The following is a 12959-nucleotide window of genomic DNA, read 5'->3' on the forward strand; positions in this document are numbered from 1 at the left end:
CAGCTTGTGGCTTTAAAACAAAACTTCTTGGGATAACAACCAAAGAAGTATTGACTTGGAAGAAAGCCTTATTTTGTATTTAACCCAGATTCTTAGGATGGCATATCTAACAAAAAACAAAACATTTTTTAAAATCCATTCAATCTAGAAGTATCTGAAGCATAGTGAGGTGCTCATTTCTACCTGTGACAATATGTATATCCCATAAAGGAGCTTTTAAGATCCACAGATTACTATAATTTCAGTAAACATTGAGTATCCGCCTGCATGTAAGTAAGAACTATTGTGGAACTTGTGCCAAAAATAACTGTGATGTCCTGTTTATACAGGATATTCACAGAGAAGACTTAAAATATAGAGCATGTGGCTAGTAGCAGAGAGTCCTGACTGACAGTACAGCAGCATAGTCTTTGTGAAGCCCGGTATCCAGATTTGGTCCACAACATTAGACATAAATAACAAAGTACTAATAATTGTAGAGCTCAGCATGGCCACTTCAGTATATAAACCACCAGTAATTGAGATCAAGGGTGATGAATTTAATACATTTAATAAGGATGAAATAAAATTTATTATTATAGACTTTAATAATTGCAGAAATATATGGGGGTATTCTAATGATGACAGAAGTAGGGAGGCTATTATAAAGGTGGTGGGTTTTAATTACCTATCTATTTTACATGCCAAAAAAAATACCAACTTCATTTAACAATGGAAAGTGGTTCAGGGGATATAACCCAGACTTGATATATGTAGGCAATTATATAATTCAGCAATGTCTTAAAGTAATTTGAATGAATGCAGTGAATGCAGGCCAGCAGTTAATTACTTCTATAACTAAGGCTAAAAGAAGCTAAGAGAGAAAGCTAGATTAAAATAATAGAGGAACTAGACATGAGCACAAATAGCTATTCACTCTAGAGTCCACTCGAACTCACTCTAGAGATTATGCCAACATAAGTGCAGGCTAAATAGCCAGTCAACTTCTTAAGAACGGCAACCCAGATCAAAGGCCACCAAAACACAAAATTAAGATCAACAGAAAAAAGCATAAACTGATTAACTTATTGTTCCCCCTTTATTATGGAAGAACTGAGAGAAGTTATAAGGAAGAGTAGGCCACAGAAAGCTGCTGGTTTGGATGGCATCTTTATTGAACAGATAAAGCAATTTGGACTGAAAGCTACTAGAAATGTTTAATAAATGCTTGGAACAATTAAGATTTCTAGTATCTGGCGAAAGGCTATTGTAGCAGTTTTAAAACCAGGTAAAGAAGCCAATAGGGAGGCTAAGAATTGCTTCCAGTTTCTCTCTTGTGCGATACCTACAAAATCTTTGGAAAAATAATAATACAAAATTGCCTCACTGTAGCTGTAGAATCTCTTCTTATACTGCAGCAGGTTGGATTACACCTTGAAAAAAGTTGCACCATCCAGATTCTGAATTTAACTCAGTATATTGAAGATGAATTCATCTTCAATAGGCAATGAATTCATAGATCTCATAGCCACCTATAATACCATCAATCTTAGAAAACTGAAACAGAAATTTTATGATTGAGTAAAGATTTTAAACATAAATATCAGATCAGGCTTCAGAACTGTATGTTTTTGTGGAGTTTCAGGGAAGACGAGGTAGATGGAGGAACCAACGGAATAGTTTACCGCAGTGTAGTGTATTGGCTCCAATTCTTTTTAATATTTACTTGAGTGATCAGCTCCTCCCTGAAAGTAGTAATAACTATATGTATGTCGATGATTGAGCAATGGCTGTACCTGGAAATATGTTTGAGGAGATGGAACAATATTTAACTGAAGCCCTGGTAGAGCTTGATCAATACTATTGTGATAACTAGTTAAGACCAAATCCAGCAGAAACTCAGGTATGTTCCTTCCAATAAGCAGGAAAGAGACATTATTAAAATATTGCTACAGCCATAAATACTTAGGGGTCACCCTAGATAGGGCCTTAACATATAAACACCATCATATGAATGTTAAACTGAAGGTCAGTGGATGAAATATTCTCAGAAATTAATGAACTCTACCTGGGGTGCCAGATAGCTCTAGCACCCTGGATATTGACCTGGGGTGCAAAACCAAAGGTCCTTAAGACAACAGCTTTGATTCATTCTTATTCAGCAGGCAAATATGCTTGCTCAGTCTGGTATAAATCAACATACACACTGGAAAAATAGATGTTGCTCTGAATGAAGCTAATAGAATTATTACTGGATGCCTTAAAACTACTCCTCTAGTAAGATCTCCCACCTAGTTGGCATTGTCCCATGTATGTTCACAGAGAAGAAGTAGCATACAGAGACAAGATTAATTTAAATCTAGACAACACCCTCTCTATGGCTTACAACCAGCTCGTCAGAGATTAAAATCCAGAAAAAACTTAGATCAAAGGAACACTTCAAAAATGTGAAAGCAGCACAGATTTATGGAAAGTAACAAAGAACCAACACTGGATGGAACCAATGGAGAAGTTAGCATCTGGGCCTAGCGAAAGCTGGAAAATATGGAAATCATTGAATAGGCTATGCATGGGTACAACAGATCTAAAGACACTCTGAACAAATGGGGCTATCTGGTATCTTCTGCCCTTTGTGATTGTGATAACATGCAGGCAACAACACATATTTATACCTGTCCTTTGTGTCTTGATCAGTGTACATTTGAAGACTCCATGGCAGCATGACAGAATGCAATTAATGATGCTAGTTTCTAGGAAATATTTATTTAACTTCTACATGTTTTAATCTTGTATTTTATATTTTAAATTTTATGTTGTATAGTATGCCTATTTTAATTGTGATGCTTCTAACATGAATAAACAAACTTAACAAAATTATTCTTAAAATCTGCATTCACTTTAGCTTTATCATACCAAACAAATCTCAAATCATGGTTTGCCAATCTAATAGCCACTTATTCTTCATGATCACCCTTTCCTTCATCCAAACCAAATGTGAAAATATAAGTTTATATCTGGTAAACCCAATCTTCTACTCTCTATAGCATCCTAAAACAATTTATATTTAATTCTTGGCTTTTTCACCATGTAAACTTAGAAATATCTTTTTTCTATTGCTTAAATAGAACATATGTGATCAATATGGATAACTGGAATAAGACAATTTTAGGTAAAACATATATCTTAATTATGTACATTTTTCCCAGCTAAGATAGCTGTATCTTAATATGTCCTTTTTAATGTCATTTCAAAAAGTCACATGATTGTCTTGAAATAGAATTTGTATTGGTTAATGTACCTCCAAGATATCTAATCTTTTCCTCAACTTTAAAATCTGACTTTCTCATTTATGTTCTTAATTTTTGTTTTTTGTTTATCTTAAAATCAGCCAGTGCATCAAAATTATTCAGTTTCTTTACTAAATATTCCAATTCATTTTTGGATCTTGTAAAATCAAAATTAGGTTATCAGCTATTCATTAAATTCTGAAAATCTGAGGTGTTCAGATCAGGAAAAGTTATTTTCACATCAGCAAGGATTAATGTCTTGGTTGCTGATACAGGGTGGTATAAAAAGGTTTCTTATGCTGAATATTTTTATATATCTTTCAGATTCTCAGTTGAATTAGTAAACGGTGTTTTTATTCATTGCCATTCTCCATCTCAATTGGCAATCTTTAGTCAGTGTGGGCTGCTCCAAAATGAAAGTTAAATTAAAGGAGAATACAGGTCTGCCTTACTCCTCTTTTGATAGGACTACAGTATATCAAGTTGTGCTAAGTTGGATATTTTGCTGCTTGAACATAGATAACTTTTTTTTCCAGCATCAAGACTGTAAGTAGGAAATCAGGTCCTCTGCTTCTGAAATCTATGAATTATTTTATGCAAGACTTTTTCTATGTGCTCCACAGTAGTAAATCTATGGCTCTTCTTTTTTTTGTTTTTGCAACATTTAAGAATGCCAACAGTATACTTGTTGTGATTTTGATTGTACTGCAGATTTCCTTGTTAGTGCTTTATTTCATTAGCTACTGCTCATAAAGATTAAAGAAATAAATGTTACTAGGTTAAAAAAAGCAATCTTCTATGAGTCTTTTTTACTTACTATTCATAAGTCCCAATGGAAAAAAAATGTTTTCAACTGAACGTTAATCTTTAAAATTCTATTATATCATTATATATATTTGGATTCAGAATTTTCTAGGTTTTTTTACAAGTCCACAATATGGGATAAAAATGACCGTTCATTTTTTTCCACATTTCCAATGTAAAGTCACAAAGGTGCTTTTTCAGGAGGCAATTGGACTTCCTTGTTTTTCTTTGAAGACGTTTCACTTCTCATCCAAGAAGCTTCTTCACCTCTGACTGAATGGTGGAGAATAGAAGGATTTCTATTTCTTGCAGGTCATTTGTATTCTTTTAGAGCAGGGGTGTCAAACTGACTTAGCCATGTGATATATCAGGACTTTTTCCCCCTTTGCTAAACTGGGCTTGGGCGTATCAGCATGCTACGCATCTGGCCCATGGGCTGGGAGTTTGACAGCCCTGTTTTAGAGAGTCCTTGATGCCACTTGGAGGTTTATCTGTGTCCTCAGGATCACCTGAGTAGGACAAATGGGTGTGGGGCCTTCTTGGCGTGTGGGGCTGAAAGGACTGTGCTCTGGGTACTTTCTACACAATGAATAGATGCAATAAAATTTATAGTTAACTATAAATGTTAAATATAGTTAAAATTAAGGTGACTAGAAAATATTCTATCAACTGTTTTTAACCATTACATTTAGAATTAACCTAGAAAAACATTGTCTATTTTTAAATTCAAATCTCTTCCAAACTAAGTCATCCTTTGAAACATTTCACTGCCAATTCCTACATGCCATTCTTTTCTTGTTTTATGTATGTATGTATGTATTGTGTTGCTGCACATCTTGTCATAGACCACTATTATGTAATCATATAATATTGATCAGAAATATAATACAATCAGAAATATAATATTGTAGCAGACAATCCAACATCTACATGTATTATCTCTGCTATATTGGAATTCTCTTATTTATTTAGGAGTAAATTTTATAATTTGCAAAGAAATTACTAGACATGTAGAGCACCAGTTTGATCTTTGTTTTATTCCGTATTCTACATTATGTTCTGTTATTTTTTTTTCAGATTTAATAATTAGAAAAGAACATTTCTTTATTTTTTATTTAAATTGTATGACACCCAACATTCAACAACTCTCAGTGGCTCACAACAATCAAAACAAGGAAATTCCTAAGCAATGTAGTGTTTGAAGCATTCTCTGCTCTGACTCTGAATGACATTCTTTAGAAATGAACTTAGGGAGCATATTAGTCTTGATCACCCAAATCAGATACAGACATATTGCCTATTTGTTATTTGTTCATCAGGAAACAAAGTGTAAGAAATAGCCCTTAGCAAAACATTGATTTGAATCTGCTTTCATTATCAACCACAAATTTGACATATAAAATCTCTCTTCTAGGCCAGGATGGTATGGTAATTACCTTCAGAGCCGGGAAGAAGAATTTGTTGAACACCTGTTGTATAAAATCATTCCATGATTTCCCAGTTAGAACCATTATGAGTGCTAGTCCTTATAAGATGTCTAGGGATGTGTCTTGCCAAGTAATTTGGAGTGATTTGACCTTGCTGGACCTAAAGAAGTGGACAGGGTTCTCTGCACTGTCAATGCAACCATCTTCAATTAGATCCTTGTCCCTCCTGGTTGGTGAAAGCCTCCAGGGTAGTGACCAGCAGGTGGATACATGCAATGATAAATTCCTCACTCCCACTTGTCTGGGAGTTTTTTTAAGGAGGCACTGGTTTATCCTCACTTAACTGCAACTACCTGGACAATTTTATCCAGCCTTCCATCTTCCCTTTTTTGGGAAAGTGGTAGAAAAAGTGGTTGCTCAGCAGCTCCAGGGAATCCTCAATGAAAGATTTCCTGGATGTCTTTCAGTTAGAATTCAGGCATGTATATTCAACAGAAACAGCCTTGGTTGCACTCATGCATGATCTCTGGAGGGAGCAAGATGAGGATAGTGCAACCATTCTCACCCTCCTTGATCTCTCAGCTGCCTTCAATAACATCAGTCATGGTATCTTTTGGGGCCAATCATGTAAGTTGGGACTGGGTGGCACAGTTTTGCACTCCAAAATTGGTCCCAATCAATGTTGATAGGGGGTGAAAGACCCAGCTCTCAACCACTTGCTGCCAACCACAGAGCTTGGGACTCTATCATTGTTTAATATCTTCTTCTTTTTTTCAAAATTTTTATTAATTTTTAAAAGACAAACATATACAAACAAAACACAAAACATGAAAACATAAAACATCTTTTTGGAAAGCAGCTTGATCCCGGGTTACATCTTTTTGCACAGACATAAATTCAAGTTCATGATCACTTTTATATACCATTCCATATCTTATTTACCATTCTACATTTTCTATATAGCTTCTCCCCTCTTTTCACTCTCTTAATTCTATTTTATTTATTTCATCTCAATTTAAATCATTATACTTATATCCTTTGTCTGTCCTGTTTCAGCTGTCTATTATCTTTTCTCATTACAAAATTTCTCCTGTAATCACTGATTGGAGTATGATGCCTTTATATCTTTTCCCTAAATTTAACACTTAAAATAATACATAATTTTCATTCGGATTCTGCTTAGTACATTCTAAAGCTGCGCACTATATTTTAAAATAAGAAAAAAAATATAAATATATAATATAATTAAAACAACAATCCATACCAATTAAACACTGTCATTAAAATTAATATTCATTTAAGTCTTGAGCGTTTTACACATTCCTTTTCAAATAGGTATCATGTTTCTATGGGAACACTTATAAATTTTACGTAGTTACTTCCACCCCATTTCACTTATATTTTAAAACATTATGTAATTAAGATGTTCCCATTCCTTCTTAATTCAATTCTCTCATATTTCATTTCATTTATCTTGTTCAAAAAATAAGAAAATTTCACTGAATTATATTGAATATTTTATCCTATTTTATAATCATATGTTGTTCTAATTTTCTAACATTATTTCTAATACAAATACAACAATACAATCTTATGTACCTTTGCAGAATCTCTTTTTCAATTATATTTTTACCCATTATCTCTAAATAAATCCTGTTTCTTTACATCTTGTTTCAAATCTTTGTAGCTTCTCTTCCCTTCCTTTCTTCCTTGCTTCTCCACTCTACCCTTTTTACCCCCTTGTCTCTTGATCTCCACCCTCTTCTGTATTCCTCTTTTCTGTTGCTTTATGACATTGTGTCCATTTTTCACCTTATTTTTCCCTTTTTTGGTTGTTTTTAAAGTCTTAAATTCTCCATTCTCTTTTCCCCCCTTTCCTCTTTCTTCCCCAGATAAAGTTGCTTGTTCATTAAAGATGGCTTCTTCTTCATCCCAATCTTCTTGTTCTTGTAGTTTCTCATAAGTAGAAATCGCCATTTCTAAAAAATGAAAAAGAGAGCCAAAAGAGCCCTTCCCTTCTTGTTCCTCTTCTTTATATTTTTTGAATTCCATTTTCAGTTCATCCACAAGTAATGCCATTGTAGAAATTTTTTTAAACAACCCAAATGTTTTTAATCATTCAAATAATAATTTCCAAAAGTCCCAAAGACATCAAGCAGTCCAAATACACACAGGCTGTTTCATTTAATACTTTTTTCTTTTTTCACTTTCTCTTCCTGGGGTTACAATTCAGTTACAAAGTTCCAATTAAAATGTATCTTTTAGAAGTCTTGTTACAATTTAGCTCTAGTCTTTTAAATTCCAAGCAGTCTCCTCCAGCCAAATCTTAGTCTTAATTCTTTTCCTCTCCCTTCCCACTTACAGCAAAAAAAAGTTTTTTTCAGTGTTCAGAAATCTTTATTGTCCCCTTGGCTTTAATTTTCCAGTTTAATTACCTGCTGATGCCAAAGCGGGTTTTTCCAATTTCTCATTCATCTGCTGTCACCGTAAGGAAGGAGAGTGAGAAAAAACAAACTTTCCCTTTTCACTTTCGTTCGCTGCTTCCAGATCTTCTTTGGGAACGATGTATCCTTTTCCAAAATTTAAATTCCAGGATATCTTAAATATTGCTTATCATCCTGGTCAGCTGAAACTTCTCAGCTTCCTCCTGCACATACTTTTCCAGATGAGTGCTTCTTTGTGGCGGTCATTTCTGACCTCCGCTCTTACCGCATTTGGAAAAGGGAGTTAAGCCAGCTGAGGAGGGGAGGTGCAATTCCCCTCAACCCCTGCCGGGTCTCCCCTATCTTCAGTCACCTCTACGGGGTAACTATAGCCCTGAAGCCAGCTGGCTCGGGGCACTCCAGCGGCGAGCGCAAGCAGAAACTGTGCACGATCGCGGATTCCTGCCGCCGCCGAAGCCCTGCAAACCGGAAGTCTCATCATTGTTTAATATCTTCTTGATATAATGCTGTCAATATAATTTACTTGGACTTCAATAAGGCAATTGATAAAATAGACCATAATCTACTACTAGATAAAGTACAAAAATGTGGGTTAGACAACATCACCACCAGATGGATTCATAACTGGCTGACCAACTGCACTAAACATGTAGTCCACAATGGAACTGCATCTACATGGAGGGAAGTATGCAGTAGAGTACCCCAAGGCACTGTTTTAGGCCCAGTCTCTTCAACATCTTCATCAATGACTTGGACAAGGGGATAGATGGGGAACTCATCAAATTTGCAGATGACACCAAGCTGGCAAGAATAACTAGCATTGCATAAGATAGGCTTATAAGATACAGAAAGAGCTTGACAGACTTGAACATTGGGCTCTATCTAACAAAATGAAGTTCAATGGTGAAAAAAGTAAGATTATAAATTTAGGCAAGAAAAACAAAATGCACAGGTACAGTATATATGGTACCTTGCTCAATAGTGGTAACTATGAGAGGGATCTTGGAGTCCTATTGGACAACCATTTAAATATGTGCAGCAGCTGCCAAAAAAAAAAGGCCAACACAGTTCTAGGCTGCATAAACAGAGGGATAGAATCAAGATCATGTGAAGTGTTAATACCATTTAAAAATGCCTTGGTAAGGCCACACTTGAAATACTGCATTAAATTTTGGTCACCATGATATAAAAAAGATGTTGAGACTATAGAAAGAGTGCAGAAAAGAGCAAAAAGATGATTAGGGAACTGGAGGCTAAAACATATGAAGAACAGTTGCAGGAACTAGGTATGTCTAGTTTAATGAAAAGAAGGATTAGGGGAGACATGATAGCAGTGTTCCAATATCTCAGGGGCTGCCACAAAGAAGAGGGAGTCAAGCTATTCTCCAAAGCACTTGAGGGCAGGACAAGAAGCAATGGGTGGAAACTAATCGAGAAGCAACCTAGAACTAAAGAGAAATTTCCTGACAGTTAGAACAATTAATCAGTGGAACAACTTGCCTCCAGAAGTTGTGAATGCTCCAACACTGGAAGTTTTTAAAAAGATGTTGGATAATCATTTGTCTGAAGTGGTGTAAGCAGGGAGTTGAACTAGAAGACCTCCAAGGTCCCTTCCAATTCTGTTATTCTATTCTATCTTCATGAAGCATTCAGTGAGATTAGTCATCACCATGGTTGAAATTCATCAAGATGCTGATAATACTCAGTTCTACACCTCTACACAAGGCAACTCAAATTACACTATCTCTACCCTCTCACAATGCCTGGAGACTGGATGTCCCTGTAAGGACCTGGATGAAGAACAGTTGACTGAACCTTGGCAAGACTGAGTGGCTTTGTGTGCAGGGAATTTCAGGATCTGGGTTTTTACCATCTTTAATTCAGTATGAGGTTGCATTACTTATTCAGACCCAGTTCACAACCATCTCCTGCTCAAAATGCAGGTGGTGGGCATGACCAGGATAGCTTTTGTACAGCTCTAGCTTTTGCACCAGCTGTGACTTTGTCTGGATCATGACTCCCTGCACTTGAGTTTCTCAAAACATAGTCATCTCATCTTGACTACTGAAATGGTTGTACGCAGGTGACTCTTCAGGGGTGCGATTCTACCAGTTCGGATTGGTTCTAAAGAACCTGTTGTTATGATTCTGTGCAGTTCGGAGAATCGGAAAATCATGCCTCTGGCTGACCCCTCACCTCTCTGCTCACCCCTCCCTTCCCCACCCAGTCAGTCCTTATCGCACATGTGTGACATTGCGCGCATGTCCGACATCACTGACTGCATTCTCTCCTGCCCAGTCACTCTTAAGGTATTTGTTTTTCCCCCTCCTGATGATCAGCTGTTCCAATGATCCCCCTCGCTGTCTTACTGCTTCGTCCAGGAGGCTTCCCTGAAGCCCAGGAGGCAAAAAGGGGTGCATGGGGGGGTTCTGTGCCCCCCTGTGCTGTTTTTTGCCTTCCTGGACCTCAGGGAAGCCTCCTGGGAGCAAAAATACCCCCGGAGGCTTCCTGAGGCCCAAGAGGGAAAAAAAAAGAGTGCAGGGGGTGCTGCAAAAAAGAAGTCACACCCACCCAATCACATGACCATGACCATCTAACCACTCCTACCTAGCCACACCCACAGAAGTAGTAGTAAAAATATTTGCATCCCACCCCTGTTACTATTGAAATCATTCAAAAGCTTCAGCTGGTGCAAAGTATGGTAGCAAGATCAGTCTTTGTGGCTCCTAGAATAGCTTCAAGAATTCAGTGGCTACTGGTCTGCGTCTGAAGGCAATTCAAGGTGTTAAAGTCCTTGATGGGTTAGGTCCAGGCTCCCTGATGAACTATCTCATCCTGCTAGAACAAGCCAGTCCTACTCATGCAGGCAGAGAGGGCCTCAATGAATCCCATCAAAGAACTCCAACTATCAGAATCCAGAAGAACTGCTGCAATGCCCATCCTTTAGAACAGCCTACCCTTTAGGGCCATGACAGTGAACCTATGGCACCCATGTCAGAGGTGGCATGCAGAGGCCTCTCTGTGGGCATGTGAGCTGTCGCCCCAGCTCAGTTACACTGTGCATGCACGTATGCATGCGCCTCTCGCTGGCCAGCTGATATTCAGGTCTCTGCCGTGCATGCGGGGGGGCATGCGGGTGGCAGGGGGCATGCACAGGGTGCATGCGAGGGGGACGCATGTATATTGCATTCTGGGGATGCGCGTGTGCTTTGGGCACTCGATGCTGAAAAAGTTAGCCATCACTGCTCTAGGGGGTTCTAAGAACTGCCCTAGTTCTTACCCTAGAACTACCCCCACCTTCCTATCCTTCCACAAAAGCCTGAAAACCAGGCTCTTCTATTGGACTAGGGATTAAATGAGGGAAGTGGCTGGTGGATTGATGGTAGACTCCACCTACCACCACCACCACTACCCCGCTTTCTACTCTCCACCCATCCATCTTTTTGTCATCATGTATTCCCCCTTTCTTTTTCATTGTTTATTTTATTGTTCCATTAGTTTGCTTCTGTTTTGTTCACATTCTATTCTTCCTTTTTATTGTTATAGGCCGGGTGTTGGCATATGGTATCCAGAGCCACATATGGTTCTTTGGGCCCTCTGCTGTGGCTCCCTGTCCCATCACCGGCTGGCCCTGCCCCTTGCCCACAACCTGCCCTTCCTCGCCTGGCCTGAGAAAGTAAGGGCGACAGTGGGGGATGGAGAAGTGGCTGTGGCTGATTCTCCAGTGCCTCATTCTTGCTGGAGCTTCTTCTGGCCCTTGTTGGTGCTGAGTGCACCTTGGTCACTTGGGGAGATGCACAATCTGTGCCAAGATACTGGCCTGACCTAGCTGCGACCAATGCTGGCCTTACTAACATGAGGCCTGGAGGAGTGGGAATGGGATCCGGGAGGAAGGATGTTAGAAAGGGGGATGGGCCTGCAGTGCCCAGCCATGGTTTTAAGAAGCTCAGGGCAGCAGGAAAAGGGGGCTGGCCCCACCGAACGTCGCATGCCCACCCCGGGGGTCAGGCTCAGAGAAAGCCAGAGTGTCCCCACCAAACTCTCCTGTCAGCCGGTCTCTCCCTCTCTGTATCTCTCTCTATGTGTGTATGTGTGTGTATCTCTCTGTATCTCTCTTGCATGGTCTCTCTCTCTTTGTCTCTTCTCTCTCTTTTGGAAAGATGAGGCTGGGCCAAGCTGGCGAACTCCCCTTGGGACCCTTCACTATTCCTTTTCTTTCTTCTTGGCAACTTTTTGGCAATCCAGCTTGCCTTCGGATAACCCTCCTCCTCTCTCCTCCTTCTCTTCTTGTGACCCTCTGGCTGGCTGTGGTGGGGCCAGGAGGTTTTGCACAAGCAGGAAATCCTACTCAAGCAAGCAGCTGAGCTCGGCCAAAGCACAGCAAAGGAGCGCATGGGGTGGGCCGCTTGAGGGTGCCCCCACTTGTAAACAAACGGAGTAGTGAAGAGCCCCAAGGAGAGCTTGCTGCCTTGGCCCAGCCACAGCTTTCTTAGAGAGAGAAAGAGAGAGAGAGAAATATATATATATACACACACACACACACAGAGTGTCTCACACACACACACAGAGACACATGCAAAGAGGAGGGAAAGGGGGGGAGACAGAAATACAGGGACAGAGGGGGAGATAGGGAGAGGGGGAGAGATAGAGAGAGAGATACAGAGAGGGAAAGAGAGACACAGAGAGACACAGAAAGAGGGGGGAGACAGGAGAGGGGAGAGAGATACAGGGTGGGGAGATAGGAAGAGGGGGGAGAAAAATTTCATAGGTAAACTTTGGCTAAGTGGAAACAAAGAAAATTATGAAATGGTTATATGAATATCTCTGGAATAAATATAAGATTTATTGTAGATTGGGGAATATACTATATGGATCTTTAATATATTAGTTTTATTTTATTTTTACTCTTTTTTGTTTGTTTATTATATTCGGCTATGAGAAAGTTAATGAAGATAATAATGTAAAATAAAATAGATGGTAAGCTGAAAATGGAAATAATATGGAATAAAGAGTGGAAA

This window comes from Notechis scutatus, chromosome Z (genome assembly GCF_049901735.1).
Source record: "Notechis scutatus isolate UNSWTSFEM ecotype Mainland chromosome Z, rNotScu1.2, whole genome shotgun sequence".
Lineage (NCBI taxonomy): Eukaryota > Metazoa > Chordata > Lepidosauria > Squamata > Elapidae > Notechis > Notechis scutatus.